This window comes from Bos indicus, chromosome 1 (genome assembly GCF_029378745.1).
Source record: "Bos indicus isolate NIAB-ARS_2022 breed Sahiwal x Tharparkar chromosome 1, NIAB-ARS_B.indTharparkar_mat_pri_1.0, whole genome shotgun sequence".
Taxonomy (NCBI): Eukaryota; Metazoa; Chordata; class Mammalia; order Artiodactyla; family Bovidae; genus Bos; species Bos indicus.
The window spans coordinates 36,849,805-36,866,138 of record NC_091760.1 but is presented as its reverse complement, the minus strand read 5'-3'; the positions used below and the strand labels follow the sequence as shown (position 1 = coordinate 36,866,138).

Here is a 16,334-nt window from a genome sequence, read left to right as displayed (position 1 = left end):
TAGTATTTCCTAACAGGTAAAAATTACATGAAATTTAAATATCATTGTCCGTAACTACATTATTGTTCAAACAGAGCCACATCCATATATTTATATATTGACTATGGCTGTGTTCACACCAGATAAAAAAACTGAGTAGCTGCAACTAGACCTTACTAGTTAAGCCTAAAAATATTTACTATCTGGCCCTTTACTCAACCATGGTCTAGAGCCAACACTGGGTTTCAATCTCAGCTCCACTATTTCCTTTAAATGTGACCCTGAGCAAGTCACTTAGTATCTCTGTGTCTCAGTTTCTTTATTTATAAAACAGGAACAATAATAATAGCTATGTCTTGTAAAGCACTTAAAACAATCCCTGGCAATGCTATATAGGTGCTTGCTAATAATAATACAGAACTATTTTTATTATTAATATTGCCATCAAAGTTTCCTTCAACAATCTAAGAGGAAACCTAAAGTCTTCACACATGAGTTTTTCCCAGCTGTGCATATGTCAGTTTTGTTGAAATATAAGACACCAATTTTTCCTTACTTAAATTATGAAGATTTTTAAGGTATCTAAAAAAATTCATCAAGATGTTTTTCTTCAAAAATGTATTATTGTATAACGTAATACTGGAAATGTTGAATGTGTTTCATACAATGCTTAATATTTGGATAAACTATATATTTAGTATAATGCTTAATATGTAACGGTCTATACATTAGCCAATTATAATTAGTACTAGTCCTAATTATAGGTTACCTACAGTTCATTTAACTAAAGTGAAATAATTATTCATATTAGAAATACCTAAATAAAGTTAATTATATAAAAACAAATTATTTGCAGTGGGATGAGTATATTACAGATGGCATGCCTTTTTAATTAAAAAAATTATACCTTTTATCAGAGAAGGCAATGGCACCCCACTCCAGTACTTTTGCATAGAAAATCCCATGGAAGGAGGAGCCTGGTAGGCTGCAGACCATGGGGTCGCTAGAGTCGGACACGACTGAGCGACTTCACTTTCACTTTTCACTTTCATGCATTGGAGAAGGAAATGGCAACCCACTCCAGTGTTCCTGCCTGGAGAATCCCATACACGGAGAAGCCTGGTGGGCTTCAGTCCATGGGGTCGCAGAGAGTCGGACACAACTGAAGCAACTAAGCAGCAGCATACCTTTTATAGTCATTTTTACTTTTATCAAACAGTATATTCCTATTAGCTATGTAAGCTTAAATAACTAGAATACCACTAGAGTCCCCATTTATGAAACAAACTATATTCTGGTCTTAGAATTCAGATCATATTTTCACATATACTACAAGGGGTAATAAGGTACTTCCTAAAATACACAGGCACACAATAATAGACTGTGATAATTATGACCAGATTTACTTTTCGTTTCTGGGTCTCTGAAGCAGATTAAGTAATTTTCACAATGAAATACAAGAATGTGGATTTCTGCATTTATGTACCACAGGAAAATTCCAGTAAATTATAATGCTTAACTACCCAAATACAAGAAATCCACTTAGCAATTTAAGCCAAATAAAATTAGGTCTATTCTACGTGAATTAAAGAAGAATAGAATAGAATGTTATAAACTCTCGATTTTTAACAATTTCTTCTATGATAATTCTAAATCTTTGATCATATAGATATCTCAACTTAAATGCTACTTAAGCTTAACAAAGAGCATTTAGTCATACTCAACCATTTGAATGCATTTATCTTCAAAACAATTTCTTCAGTAATGTCTTTACTGAGGAAAGAAAAGGTCTGTATTTTTTTTTCAAATATGTACAGATAAAGAAACTGTACATTATTTTTTCTATATTATGAATCACCACCTTTGGTGATTCATCCTCTGAAAATAAGTAAAATGCTGGCTAAAACAGCTGGCTTTTGCCTTGACTAAAAGTTAAAAGTTATACTAATATGCTCCTCCGATCAGTTTCATCACATTTCTAAGCCTGTAAGGAAAACTGCCTGCTTGCACACTGAATTACACAGGAAAGGGGAAAAAAAAAAGACTAACTTTAAAATCCTCTCATACAGGTTTTCACCTGAATTCATATTCTGTAGATGGTCCAAAAATTCTCAGGCTAAGACTTTAGCTAAGATTGGTCCTGTGCTAGTAGTATCTCCAGGTCTCTGGGTGAAACAAATGTAAATCCTTTCTAAATATCCACTTCAAACCCAGGCTTCAATTTTTACAAATAAATTTATTCCAAGAAAATACAAATTCACAATTTGTAAATATTGTAGTATTTGTAAATATTAGTAATAATGATGATGTCAATAAAAATCATAGCCTATATAAGGAAAGACAACATCATAAGCAAGAAGCAAAAGAAAATCCACAAAGACTTTATATATTTAAGCCAGATCTAGAATATAAAATGAGGATAATATAGTTTAAGGAATATTATTCAGTCACTAAGTCATGTCTGACTCTTTGCAACCCCATGGACTGTAGCCCACCAGGTTCCTCTGTCCATGGGATTATACTGGAGTGAATTACCATTTCCTACTCCATGTTTAAAGAATAAAGAAATATTAAAAATTATAAAAAAAGATAATAGCAGTCAAAAACTTATAGAAATAAAATCAACAAAATTAAAAGTCAATGAACACATTTAACTGCAGGTTAGACACAGGTGAAGAAAAAAACTAGTAAAACTAGTATACTGAAAGATCTGCAAAAAAATAAAAGTGCAATACAGAGAGACAAAGAAATGGAAAACACACACAAGGGTTAAAGACATGAGGACATGAGGAATGGAGTGTACTATTCTAACATGACTAATCATACTTCCACAAAAAAAGAGAGAGAGAGAGAATGAAGCTAAGACAAAAACTAAGTAAGCATTTTTTATAACTGATAAAAGATATCAGATCTAGAAAGCCCAAGAAATTTCCATAATGATTAATCTATACCTACCTAATCATAGTATTTATAAAATGCCAAAGAACAATGTATAAACAACCAGAAAAAAATAGACTATTTAAAAGACATGGGAAATTAAATGAGCAAGAAGAGTCTAAGATGCAAATTAGTACGGTGTGTGTGTGCTCAGTTCTGTCCAACTCTTTTGCGCCCTCATGGAGTATAGCCCACCAGGCTCCTCTGTCCATAGGATTTCCCAGGCAAGGAGAGTGGAATGGGTTGCCATCTCCTCCTCCAGGGGATCTTCTGGACCCAGGTATCAAACTAGTGACTAGCGTTTTCTGTGCCTCCTGCATTGGCAGGTGGATTCTTTACTGCTTGAGCCATGAGGGAAGCAGATGTTAATTCACTAATGCAAATTAATAAGCATATAATGACTAAAAAATTTGATAGCATGAAGCAATAATAATAATTTCATCTGGGCTTTTAAAAATCATAGTAAAAATATAAAACATCAATAGCATTAAAACTGGAATGAGAAGTTTCAGTCTTTGTGTTCTAGTGCTCTTGAGCTAAAGGAAGATAAAAAGCATATAAAATATATACTTCAGTACTAAGTTCTTGTAATTCATATATTAGTATACCTGAAAGAAGAAAGCTGATTACAAAACTAATATCCATGAAAACCATGAAATAGCATGAGCAACAAAAAGCAACTAGCCAATATGAAAACATTTTGAAATATTAAAACATTTGAAACCTTTATAATTGAACTGGCATTATATTGGCATGTTAACAAACAGCCTAATGAAATTTAATGGAAAATCCAAAAATAGGACAGTTGCATGGGAGAAGTGAATATGTGACAGAAGCAGCATCTCAAATCAGGGAAAATGTTGGCTTCATATCAGACAGCCCAGTATTAAAAGACAAAATTGCTTCACTCCAACTTCCAAACATAAGAAAAAATTCAAAACGGATCAAAAAATTAATACAAATATCAGAAATAATCACATACAACTTGGTTATAGAGAAAATTTTCTTAATCATGATTCAAAAGTCAGGAGCAGCGTAAGAATACTGATGAGATTTTCTGTCTGGCATCATACTTGTGCTACATCATTTTGTAGTTCACATCTTCTGGGAATAAAATCTTTCAGCTTTTGCTTCCCTGAAAACATCTTTATTTCTCCCTCAAGAATTAATAGTTGAAAGATTTGTTCCTGCAGTACTTTAGAGATGTCACTTGACTATGTTCTGGCTTACACAGATTCTGAGATGTCTGCTGCGGTATTCTAAATTAGGTAATGTCTTTTTTCTCTGGTGGCCTTCAAGATTTTTTCTGTGATTTTCCAAGTTTAAATGTGATGCATCTAGGTGATACAGGTGGCAGGCTGAGAGAGAGTTTAAAATTATTCTGTTTGTTGTTCATTGTTCTGAGATTTTTAGATCTATGGTTTAATGTCTTTCAGTAGATTTGAAAAAATTCACGGCTACTGTCTTGTATTTCTTCTGCCTCATTTTGCTTCTCTTTCTGGGATTCTAACAAACTTATGTTATACAGGTTCATATTTTCTTAAAGTTCTTAGACCCTCTGTTCTATTTTCTTTTTTTCTGCTTGACATTTAGTTTAGGTAATTTCTTTTGACCTACACTTGAGTTCCTTTATTCTTTCCTTAACTGTATTGTACCAACTCTATGATGAGCCCATCAGAGGCATTCTTCATCTATTATTGTATTTTTTATTTCCAGCATTTCCATTTGAATCTTTCTTAAAGCGTCCTAGCTCTTTGGTGAAATTCTCAATATATTTAAATCATGTTATCCACTTTTACCACTAGATCTTTATATGTGAATTTGATTCTACAACCTGCTTTGTCCCTTGATAGTGCATTATTTTTTCTTTTTCTTTTTCATGTGTCCATAATTCTTGGCTGAAAGCTAGACTTCATGATTGTGAAAGTAAAGACAGATACTAATTAAACTGGTGCCTGGAAAATGACATGCCGTTTCTTCTGCTAGCCTTTATTGTGGGGCATTTAAATAAATCTAGTCATGAGCTAAGTGGGCTTGTGTTATTGCTACCATGTGGGTTGTTGCTATCATGACCTTCAGTGCACCACTGGCTTCAAATTCCTCCACTGTCATATTGTGTTGAAGGTGGAGCCTGGGTTGTCAGATAATACTTTAGGCTTTCTGAGCCACATTAAGGTCTCTCTCCCATTTTTTTTTCCCTCCCCCCTTCCCCGTCCCCACTGCCACCAATGTCACATTTTGTTTTAATACCATTGCTTAAAAATATAGTATGTCTTAGCTTGGGAGCCATATTAAAAAAGAGAACAGAAACAGCTATGGACAGCATTTGACCCCATGGGCCACAGTCTGCCAACTCCTGAGGTAAAGAATAATCATGTTAAGCAGAGAAACAGAACACATAAGACCCAACTGAAACTTTTAGAAATAAAAAAATACAATGTCTGAGATGGAAAATACATTGTATGGGATTAATGTCAGATTGGACTGCAGAAGACAGTGTCAACACACACACAAAGACTGAAAAAAATGAACAGAACAGTCAGTAGTATGTGAGTCAACTGTGGATTTCCTTCAAGTGGTGTCCTTTAAGAAAACATAATGGTTGTTTCTAAAAAAATTCTCAAAAGGAATTTTACAAATTTGGGAAAAAGTACAAACCCAAACTTCCAAGAAGCTTAATAGTAAGAAAAGTGAGAGAAACTACTGTGTAAAATTACAATCAAATTTCTTAAAACCAGTAATAAACTTCAAAAGATCAAAAGACACCAATAAGAAAATGAAAAGGTAAGCCACAGTATAGGGAAAAGTATTTACAAATCACATATCTGATAAAGAATGTATAACTAGTATAAAGAACCCTTAAAACTCAATAAAGTAAACAATCCAATTTAAAAATGGGCAAAAGATTAGAATAGACATTTTACTAAAGAAGATAGGCACTGAAGAAAGGTACATGAAAAGATCTACCATCAACAGCACTGAGGAAATCCACCAAAACTGAGATACTACTAGGCAACTACTAGAATAGCTATCATGAAAAAGACAAATAGTAAGTTTGTCAGTGAACATTCGGAGACACTGAAACCCGTATAGATAGCTGGTTAGAATTTTAAAGGCGTAGTCACTTTAGAAAGAGTTTGGCAGTTCTATGTTAAACATAAAGACTCTGTCTGCAATGCAGAAGACCTGGGTTCGATCCTTGAGGTAGTAAGATCCCCTGGAGAAGGGAATGGTAACCCACTCCAGTATTCCTGCCTGAGAATTCCACAGAGGAGCCCACCAGGCTCCTCTTGTATAGAGTTGCAAAGAGTTGGACGACTGAGTGACTAACACTATCAAGAAAGTAAAAGTCGCTCAGTTGTGTCCGACTCTCTGCAGCCCCATCAACTATACAGTCTGTGGAATTCTTTAGGCCCAAATACTGGAGTGGGTAGCCTTTCCCTCTCCAGAGGATCTTCCCAACCCAGGGATTGAACCCAGGTCTTCCACATTGCAGGTGGATTCTTTACCAGCTGAGCCACAAAGGAAGCCCAAGAATACTGGACTGGGTAGCCTATCCCTTTCTCCAGGGGATCTTCCTGACCCAGGAATAGAACCGGGGTCGCCTGCATTGCAGGCAGATTCTTTACCAACTGAGCCATCAGGGAAGCCCACAACACTATCATAGGATATTGCAATTCCATTCCTAAATATCTAGTCAAAGAAAACAAAAACATTTGTCCACTTGTACACAAATGTTCATAGCCAAAAAACTGCAAACAGTCCAAATATCCATCAGTTACTAGATTTTAAAAACAAAATGTACTGTATCTATAAAACGGATTACTATTCAGCACAAAAATGAATGACCTACTGATGTGCTAAAACATGAACTTCAAAAACGTTATTCTAAATGAAAGCACTCATATGTAAAAGCCTACATGTTATGATATATTATTTACATGGAATGTCTAGGTATAGCAGCTATAAAATTAAGATAGAAAACAGATGTTCCTTGGGCTGGGGAGAGACTAAGGATTGTTTGAAAGTATGCAAGAGGGATATTTTAGGGGTGGAGAATCATAGTAATACTGGATTGTAGTAATGGCTGCACAGCTTTACAAATTTACTGTAAATTGGGTTGTTGTTTAGTCGTTAAATCATATCTTACTCTTTTGCGACCCCATGGACTGTAGCCTGCCAAGCTCCTCTGTCCATAGGATTTCCCAGGAAAGAATACTGGAGTAGGCTGCCATTTCCTTCTCCAGGGGATCTTCCCAACCCAGGAACTGATTAATAATACTTAAATTGCAAGAACTTAGTGGAAATTATGCCTCAATAAAGGTATAAAAGAGATAACTAGCAATGGGTAAGGAGTGCAGAGGTAGAGATAAAAGAAGGCTGATGATATATTCATAATGATTAAAGCTGGTGAGGGGCAATTCATTATACTATTCCTTTTAATTCTGTGTAGGTTTGAATTGTTATAATCTTAAAAATTTATAAAATGCCACATTAACAGAGATGTAGGGAAATAGGTCCCGTCTTATATGGCTGGTAATATTATATATTGGCTCAACTTAAACAGAGAAAATTTCGCACTAACTATCAAAATGATAAACCTAACATTCTCTGATCCAGCAATTCTACTCCCAGGATACCTGTACAATATGCAAAAATCCTTGAAGTCAGATATTTCAGATTCAGGTCCAGATCACCGCAATAAGGCAAATATTGCAATAAAGCAAGACACATGAATTTATTTTTTTGGTTTCCCAGTGCACATAAAATTTATGTTTACACTATAATATGCAGTCCATTAAGTGTGCAATAATATTATGCATAAAAATGCATATAGCTTAATTTAAAAATACTTTATTGCTAAAAAGTGCTAACCATCATTGAGTCTTCAGTGAGCTGTACCAGTAACATCAAAGATCACTGATTACAGATGATAATAACAAATATAATAATAATGAAAAAGTGTGAAACACTGTGAGGATTACCAAAATAAGACAAAGAGACATGAAATGAGCAAATTCTGTTGAGCACTAACAGACCTGCTCAATGCAAGGTTGCCAGAAACCTTCAATTTGTAAAACAATAGTTACCTATGAATCAAATAAAGCAAAATACAACAAAACAAAATATGCCTGTATATATTCCTAGGGCCATTCATACATGGCAATTAATTAAGGGGTTGCTGATAAAGGGTTCTTGATAGCAATAGATTGGAACAAAATCTAAACACTAATTAACAGAGTACCAGTTAGTTAAAACTTTTACATTTCCATAACATATAAATACTCTACAGTCATTTTAATGACTGATGATAGTCCTCTATAACGGGAAAAGATATCCAATGAAGAAAGGGTGCATACTATAGCACCTTTTAGCATTTTTGTAAAATAGAGGAAAAGGAAACATGATTTTTTTTGTATATGCATAAAGTATCTCTGGAAGGAAACCCAAGATAATGATTACATTGATTGCGTATGGAAATGGAAACTAGAGGACGTTTTCACTGTAAACAAAATTGAAGAATATAAATTGAACAATATCTCTTTGTGTGTTCACCATACTTCTTGAATTTTGAACCACAAACATGTATTATACAACCTACTCAAAACTTAAAAAATGATACAAAGAAAATCTTAAAAACAGCTCCCCCAAAGGGTACATTATATACAGGGTAACAAAAATAAGGATGCCAGACTTTTCATCAGAAAAAAAAAGAATCACACAAGCCAGAAAACAATGGATAGACACCTTTTAAAGTACTAAGGTAAAAAAATCCTATCAACCAAATATAAAAGCAATGGAAATACCTTTCAAAAACAGAGGTCTTTCATCTCCATGACAATCAGCACACCACCACACCACAGTAGCATATCTGTTTGAATGCTGACAACATTGTGATGAACCTACAGGATGAAAGCTTCACCCAGGGAAGCTTTATAAAGGGTAAGAGGAGTTTGCTGCTGGAGAAGAAACAAATCTCTCCCTTCCTTGGTGTTTGAGGAGTCAGCTTGGGGTCCAGCAAACCCCACCCTGTCCCCAGTTCAAGTGATGGTCCTCTCTGCTCTAGTCTTCTCCACCCTTCTTGGATAAACGAAGACTGACCCATTTTCAGAGGCATGACTTTCCTTCTCACTGTGGTGGCCTGAAGTGTTGGAACAGCATGTTATTTTTCAGTGACTTCCTACAGTGGGGGTTCCTCCCTCAAGGTTGGGAGGCAATAACCACCATCCCAGGACTTCTCAATACATTTTTATTACCTAAACTGAGGAGAGTAAAAACCCCAGACGTCTATGTCAGTTATGCAGAAGGCAACTGCTTAATGATTAGGTTTGACCAAGGAAGCAGTGGTAGAAAATTGAAGGAGGAAGGGAGCAGCAGTAAGAGGTCTTTTCCCCCTGCTCTTCTTCTTCTGGGTCCTAGTTAGCAGTAATTATATCTCTTCCAAGGTCTCCTCTCACAAAGGTCAATACATCTTCCCCTCATCAACCATCTCCAGTCTCTGAGTTCTAGCATTCCATCTTTGTTCCTCTGTCCTTCTATTTCCAGGGAAACAGCAACTTAACTACTAGTTGCTAAGTCTAGATTCCTCTTCTCCGTGGTCTGTTCTCTCAGATCTTGCAACAACTATGAAACTGGTTCTATAAATTAAATTAAATTCCCTCTACTGAATTATCTAGCATGATTTATATTTCCCTAATTAGATCTTGATTTAAATAAACTATAAATCTTACACCTGCTAAACGTGTCTTTGGAGAATAAAATGGCAACCCACTCTAGTATTCTTGCCTGAGAAATCCCATGGACAGAGGAGTCTGGCAGGCTACAGTCCATGGGATTGCAAAAGAGTAGGACACGTCTGAGCAACTAAACAACAATATAAACCTATCTTAATCAAAAAGAAGACCGGAGACAAAAATAAATTTACTTGTGATTATTCCCTATATCACCAGCAGGAAATTATATTCCATCCCCCCAGTTCCAAAATTAGAATGGAAAACTTTTTCAAAAGTCAATGGCATAAGAAAAATATAACCAATAAGATACAGCCAAGATGAGTCACAAATTTGTTTTTATGAAATATTTTAAAAATATGAGTTTGTCCTTGGTGCGTTCATCCTGGAATTTTTTTAAATTCAGATATATTTTTACATATAACATTATATTAGTTTGAGGAATATACTATGATAATTCAATACTTGCATATATTACAAAATGATCACCACAACAGTCTAGCTTAACGTCCGTCACCACATATAGCCACAATGTTTTTTCCCTATGGTAAGAACTTATAAGATCCACTCTCTTAGCATCTTACAAATTTATAATAAAATATTAGCTAGTAACCAAGCTATACATACATCCAATGACCTGTTTATAACTGGAGTTTGTACCTCTTAACCATCTTTACCCATTTGGCCTACCCTCAACCCCCACCTATGGCAACCACCAATCTGTTCTCTATCTATGAGTTCAGTTTTGTTTTAGATTCCACAACTGAAATCATTATGGTGTTTGTGTGACTTATCTCACTTAGCATACTACCCTCAAAGTCTATACATATTGTCACAAATGGCCAAACTGCATTCTTTTTTATGGCTGATAAGTTAGTGTTTATAGACATATGAATACACATATACATACATATCACATCTCTTTATCCTTTCCTGTACTGATGGACATTTAGGTTGCTTTCATATCTTGGCTACTGCAAATAATACAGCAATGAACATAGGGGTGGTGATATCTTTTTGAGCTAATATTTTTGTTTCTTTCATATTAATACCCAGAAATGGAATTGCTATACCATGTGGTAGTTTTTTAACTTTTTGAGGCACTTCCATAGTAGTGCTTTCCATAGTGCTGGTACCAATTTACATTCCCCAAAACAGTGCACAAGGATTCCCTTTTCTCCACATCCTTGCAATGCTTATTACGTCTTGTCTTTTTGATAATAGACACTCTTAACAAATGTGAGGTGATATCTCACTGTGGTTTTGATTTGCATTTCCTTGATGATTAGTGATGTTGAACACATTTTCATATACCTGCTGGCCATCTTCATGTCTTCTTTGCAAAACTATCTATTCTTATCTGCCCATTTTTTTTAATCTGATTTTTCTTTTTTGCTGTTGAGTTGTATGCATTCTTTATACTTTTATATTTTGCATAACAACCCCTTATCAGACATATAATTTGCAAATATTTTCTCTCATTCAATAAAGTTGCTTTTCATTTTATTGATGGTTACCTTTGCTGTGAAGGAACTTTTTAGTTTGACACAGTCCCACATGTTGATTTTTCCTTTTGTTTCATTTGCTTTTGGTGTCAAATCAAAACAAAATTATCACTAAGAAGAACATCAGAAAACTTACCACTTATGTTTTCTTCTAGTTTGATAGTTTCAGGTCTTGCATTTGATTCTTTAATCCACTGTTAATTGATTTTTGTGTATGGTCCAGTTTTATTCTTTTGCATTTTGCTGTCCAGTTTTCTGAAAACCATTTACTAAAGAGACTCTCCAATCCCCACTGTATGTTCTTGGCTCCTGTGTTATACATTAATTGACTATATATGTGTTGATTAATTCTGAGCTCTCTATCCTGTTCGATGACCTATATGTCTGCTTTTATGTCCATACCATACTGTTTTGATTACTATAATTTTGTAACATACAGTTGACCCTTGAACAATCCTTGAACTGCACAGGTCCACTTATACCTGGATTTTTCTCCCCTAAATACATACTATAGTACTACACAATCTTTGGTTGGTTGAAATCTGTGGATGTGGAACTTCAAATGCAAGGGCTGATGGTGAAGTTACTTTTCACTGCACAGTGGATGGGAGAGTTGGTGCCCCTAACTTCCTCGTTGTTCAAGGGTCAAATGTAGTTTGAAATTAGAAAGTATGATGCCTTCAGCTTTTTCCTTCTCAAGTTGCCTTGCCTATTTGGGATCTTTTGTGGTTCCATACAAATTTTAGGAATGGTTAGTTCTATTTCTGTCAAAATTTTAATGTACTGTTGCAACAATTAAGGTATTGTTGCTAATATCTGATTGAGGATTTATACATCTGTTTTCACTGGACATTGACCTGTAATTTTCTTTCATGATATCCTTGTCTGGTTTTGATACTAAGGTAATGTTGGCCTCATAAAATGAGTCTGGAAATGTCCACTTCTCTTCTATTTTTGGGTGAGTTTGAGAAAGATTTGTATTAATTGTTTGAATGTTTGGTAGAGTTTCCCAGTAAGGCTGTCTGGTCCTGAATTTTTGTCTGTTGAGAGGTTCTGAATTACTGATTCAATCTTACTAGTAACTATACTGTTCAGATTTTCTATTTCTTCATGATTCACTCTTAGTAGGCACTATCATGATAGGAATTTATCCATTTCTTCAGTTGTCCAATTTATTAGGGTATAATTCTTCATAGTACATACAGCCCTCCATATCCATAGGTACAACACACACAACACATCCATGGATTCAGTCTACCACATATGGAAAATACTGGAAGGGAAGGGAAATTCCAGAACGTTCCAAAAAGCAAAACTTGAATTTGCTGAACACTAGCAACCCACTCCAGTGTTCTTGCCTGGAGAATCCCAGGGACGGTGAAGCCTGGTGGGCTGCTGTTTATGTGGTCGCACAGAGTCGGACATGACTGAAATGACTTAGCAGCAGCAGCAGCAGCAGTGATTTACATAGCTTTTATTATGTACTTACAATGATCTACATAGCATTTACATTGTACTATATAAGTAATCTAGACATAATTGCAGATACCATGTTATTTTATATAAAGGACTTGAGCATCTGTGGATTTTGGTATCTCTGGGGAAATCCTGGAACCATGCTCCCACGGATGCAGTGAGACATCTGTAGTCTCCAATGATCCTTTTCATTTCTGTGGAATTGGCTATTACAACTCCTCTTTCGTTTCTGACTCTGAGTCCTCTCTTTTTTTTCTTGGTGAGTCTAGTTGAAAGTTTGTCAATTTTATCTTCCCCAAGAACCAGCTCTTAGTTTCATCAATCTTTTTAGTTTCTATTTCATTTAGTTCCACTCATCTTTAGTTACATGTTCCCTTCTACTGACTTTGGGCTTCATTTGTTGTTCTTGTTCTGACTCCTAGGAATATAAAGTGAGGCAACACTGTTTGAGATCTTTTTTTTTCCCTTGATGTAAATATTTATTGCTATGAACTTTCCCCTGAGAACTCCTGCCATATACCATAAGTTTTGATATGCTGCATTTCTATTTTCACTTTTCTCAGTACTTTTTAATTTTTCTTTGATTTGTTCTTTGTCAGTAGCATGTTGTTTAATCTCCACATATTTGTGAATTTTCCAATTTTCTTCTTGTAATTGACTTCTACTTTTGTATCATTGTAGTTAGAAAAGATGCTTGATATGATGTCATTTTTCTAAATGTTTTAAGACTTGTTTTATGGACTAACATATGATCTATCTATACAATGCATTTGAGAAGAATGTGTATTCTGTTGCTTTTAGATAGAAGATTCTGTATGTCTGTTAAGTATATCTGGTCTAAAGTGTCATTCAAAGCCAATGCTACCTTTGTGATTTTGTCTGGATGATCCACCAATTAATTAAAGTCCTTTACTATTGTACTGCTTGCCTATTTCTCCCTTTAGGTCTATTAATATGTGCTTTATGTATTTTGGTGCATCTGAGGGAGTTTACAATTTCTGTATAAGGAGCAATGAGCAAAATTTTGTCAAATTTTCAACAACCAAAGATGTATTTCTTATTTGTTTTTTGTTTTTTCTTCTGACTTCATTCCACAGTGAAAGCTGACAGTATAATGATATAGTCTAGTTCTGTCAACCAAAGCTACTATGGGAAGGAAATCAAAAGAATTATCAAGCTTTCCTTCCTTTAGTTAGAAAAAAATAAATACCATTTTTAAAACTACACACATTCATCCTTCTAGATTTTAATAGGTACTATAGGTGAGAATAGAGGATGTCATCTGATCACTTCACCTCTGCGAAAACCAATATACCAGTTAATAATCCCTATATCTTTTGGCCTTTAAGATGACTACAGTCTCAACGACTTCACTCCAAAATTAACAAAAGGAGTAATAAAAACCAAATTACTAGGAAAAAAGATGCCAGTCCACATATAGCACCAAATGAAATGCTGAACATTTAAACATGGCCAATGTAAGTAAATGCGTATAGGTTTGTCTAATTTGACTTTAAACATGACAAATCCTGAAAACAAAATATTCTAATGTAATAGCAAAGAAAAAACAATGTTGAGAGAATTTAGCAAGGAAATTTAAGTAAGACCCCCAGTGAGCTCAAAAGGGATTTCTTCCTTAGAGAGAGAAAATAAAGAAATAGAAGGCTAGACAATCTTCATTTCTCTATAAAATAAATAAAGTTCACCTGCCACAAATGATTAGTAAAGATAATGAATACAAAATTGGAGAAGGTTCAAAATAGTTGAAGAGTCAAGAAGTAATAGAAGTGTTACATGTTGTAGAGAAAGGATATACTGACTGAGGCCTACAAAACTAACAGCTTTAATGGAGCCTTTGTTGTTGTTTAGTCACTGAGTCATGTCCGATTCTTTGTGACCCAATGGATTGTGGCCCACCAGGCTCCTCTGTCCATGGGATTCTCCAGGCAAGAATACTGGATTCGGTTGCCATTCCCTTCTCCATTTGTGGGGCCTACCATCACCCCCTCCCAGAAAAAAGTCCTTTCGAATTAGCCTTTCTTCCTTTGATTTCTAGGCTATCCCCTAAATTAGTTGAAACCTGGCCTTAAGTCATAAATGCAACCAAATAAAACATAGTTTAACACAGTAGAGACTGAAGTTAGGCTCAAAGCCTATATTTGAAGTGTGGTACAATACAGCAACATAATCAGAAATGGTCACTGATCTCTCATTATATGTGTGGCCCATGACAGTCTGCTGCTGTTGCTAAGTCACTTCAGTCGTGTCCGACTCTGTGTGACCCCATAGAAAGCAGCCCACCAGGCTCCACCGTCCCTGGGATTCTCCAGGCAAGAACACTGGAGTGGGTTGCCATCTCCTTCTCCAATGCATGAAAGTGAAAAGTGAAAGTGAAGTCACTTAGTCCTATCTGACTCTTAGCGACCCCATGGACTGCAGCCTACCAGGCTCCTCCGTCCATGGGATTTTCCAGTCAAGAGTACTGGAGTGGGGTGCCATTGCCTTCTCCTCATGACAGTCTAGCCACTCTTATTAAGAGGCACAGTATACCCACTTAGTTTCATGAAAAAGAAGGCCCTTTGGTCTTCTCTCCCTATGCAAATTGGCATATATACTTTTAATGTTTGCCGATGTATATACTAAATGCTGCTAGCTGAACTAGTTCTTGCCTCCAGTAGATCATGTGGATCCTTTTAGACCTAATGGCTGCCAAGCAAATTATTACTTCCATTACTGAACCCTACCTGGAATGCTGAAATTATCAACATTTACTTTCTGCCCAGATAAAAGAGGCCAGAAAGGCAACATTAAAGTTTGCTTTTATATAAAACTGATAAAGTTTACATTGTCTGTCTGAAGGCCCACTTAGTTAAAGGTGTTTGGCTTTGTTCTACTTGGAAAACTTAGAAATCAATATTTAACTGATCTAAAACAAGAAAACAATAGGAAAAAATAAACAGAATTTAATTAGCTTAGATGTGCAAAAATCCCCGAACTTCTCAGTTCTCAGTTTTCTTATCTATAAAAAGGAATTAATTTGAGGTCCTTTTTAGTGCCAACACATATGTACACACACGGCAAAATTTTCATTTCTTTAGAAAATACAGCTTACAAGGAAAGTCAACCCAGATAAAAATTATAATTAGTCCATTTAAGAAAATTCCCTACATGACTATTCATTTCTATAGAATTTAAAAAAACACTCAGGTAAGAATCCAAAAAACAGAATCCAGTTTCTTCTCTATAAAGAACATCTTAGAAAAATTATAGTTTTTAGAATCTCCCAGCCTATAGAAGGTAGATCTTCACATATGTATTAATTTACAAGGTGTGTATTGGTTTTTATGAAAGTGAACATATATAGACCAGGACAATACTACCAGAGAATATAGTGATTTTAACATATTACATATATACATAATATATATTCGCATAAAACATAATGTTATAGATACTACTACTTTAGCTTGCCTGTACATGTTTTGTTAAGTGAATACAACTTTGAAACTACATGATATATATCATAAATAAGAATTCTACAAACAAATATGAGTTATAGTGAAATACATTAATATCCTGACATCCTGTCCAAGCACCTTGAACATTCTGTTTGCCATTCCTGGAAGTTTCTTTTGCTTCTTTAATTTACTCCCATCATTCCTTTAAAATTTAGCTAAAGTATTAGTTCACCAAGCATATTTTCCCT

The 16,334-nt window shown here is 35.1% G+C and overlaps 1 protein-coding gene across 4 annotated transcripts in view; it reads right to left on the bottom strand.

The window, feature by feature from the left end:
* ZNF654 (zinc finger protein 654) overlaps positions 1–16,334 on the bottom strand; it is an 87,539-nt gene that overhangs the window by 36,900 nt on the left and 34,305 nt on the right. The gene's annotated exons all lie outside the window — the stretch shown is intronic.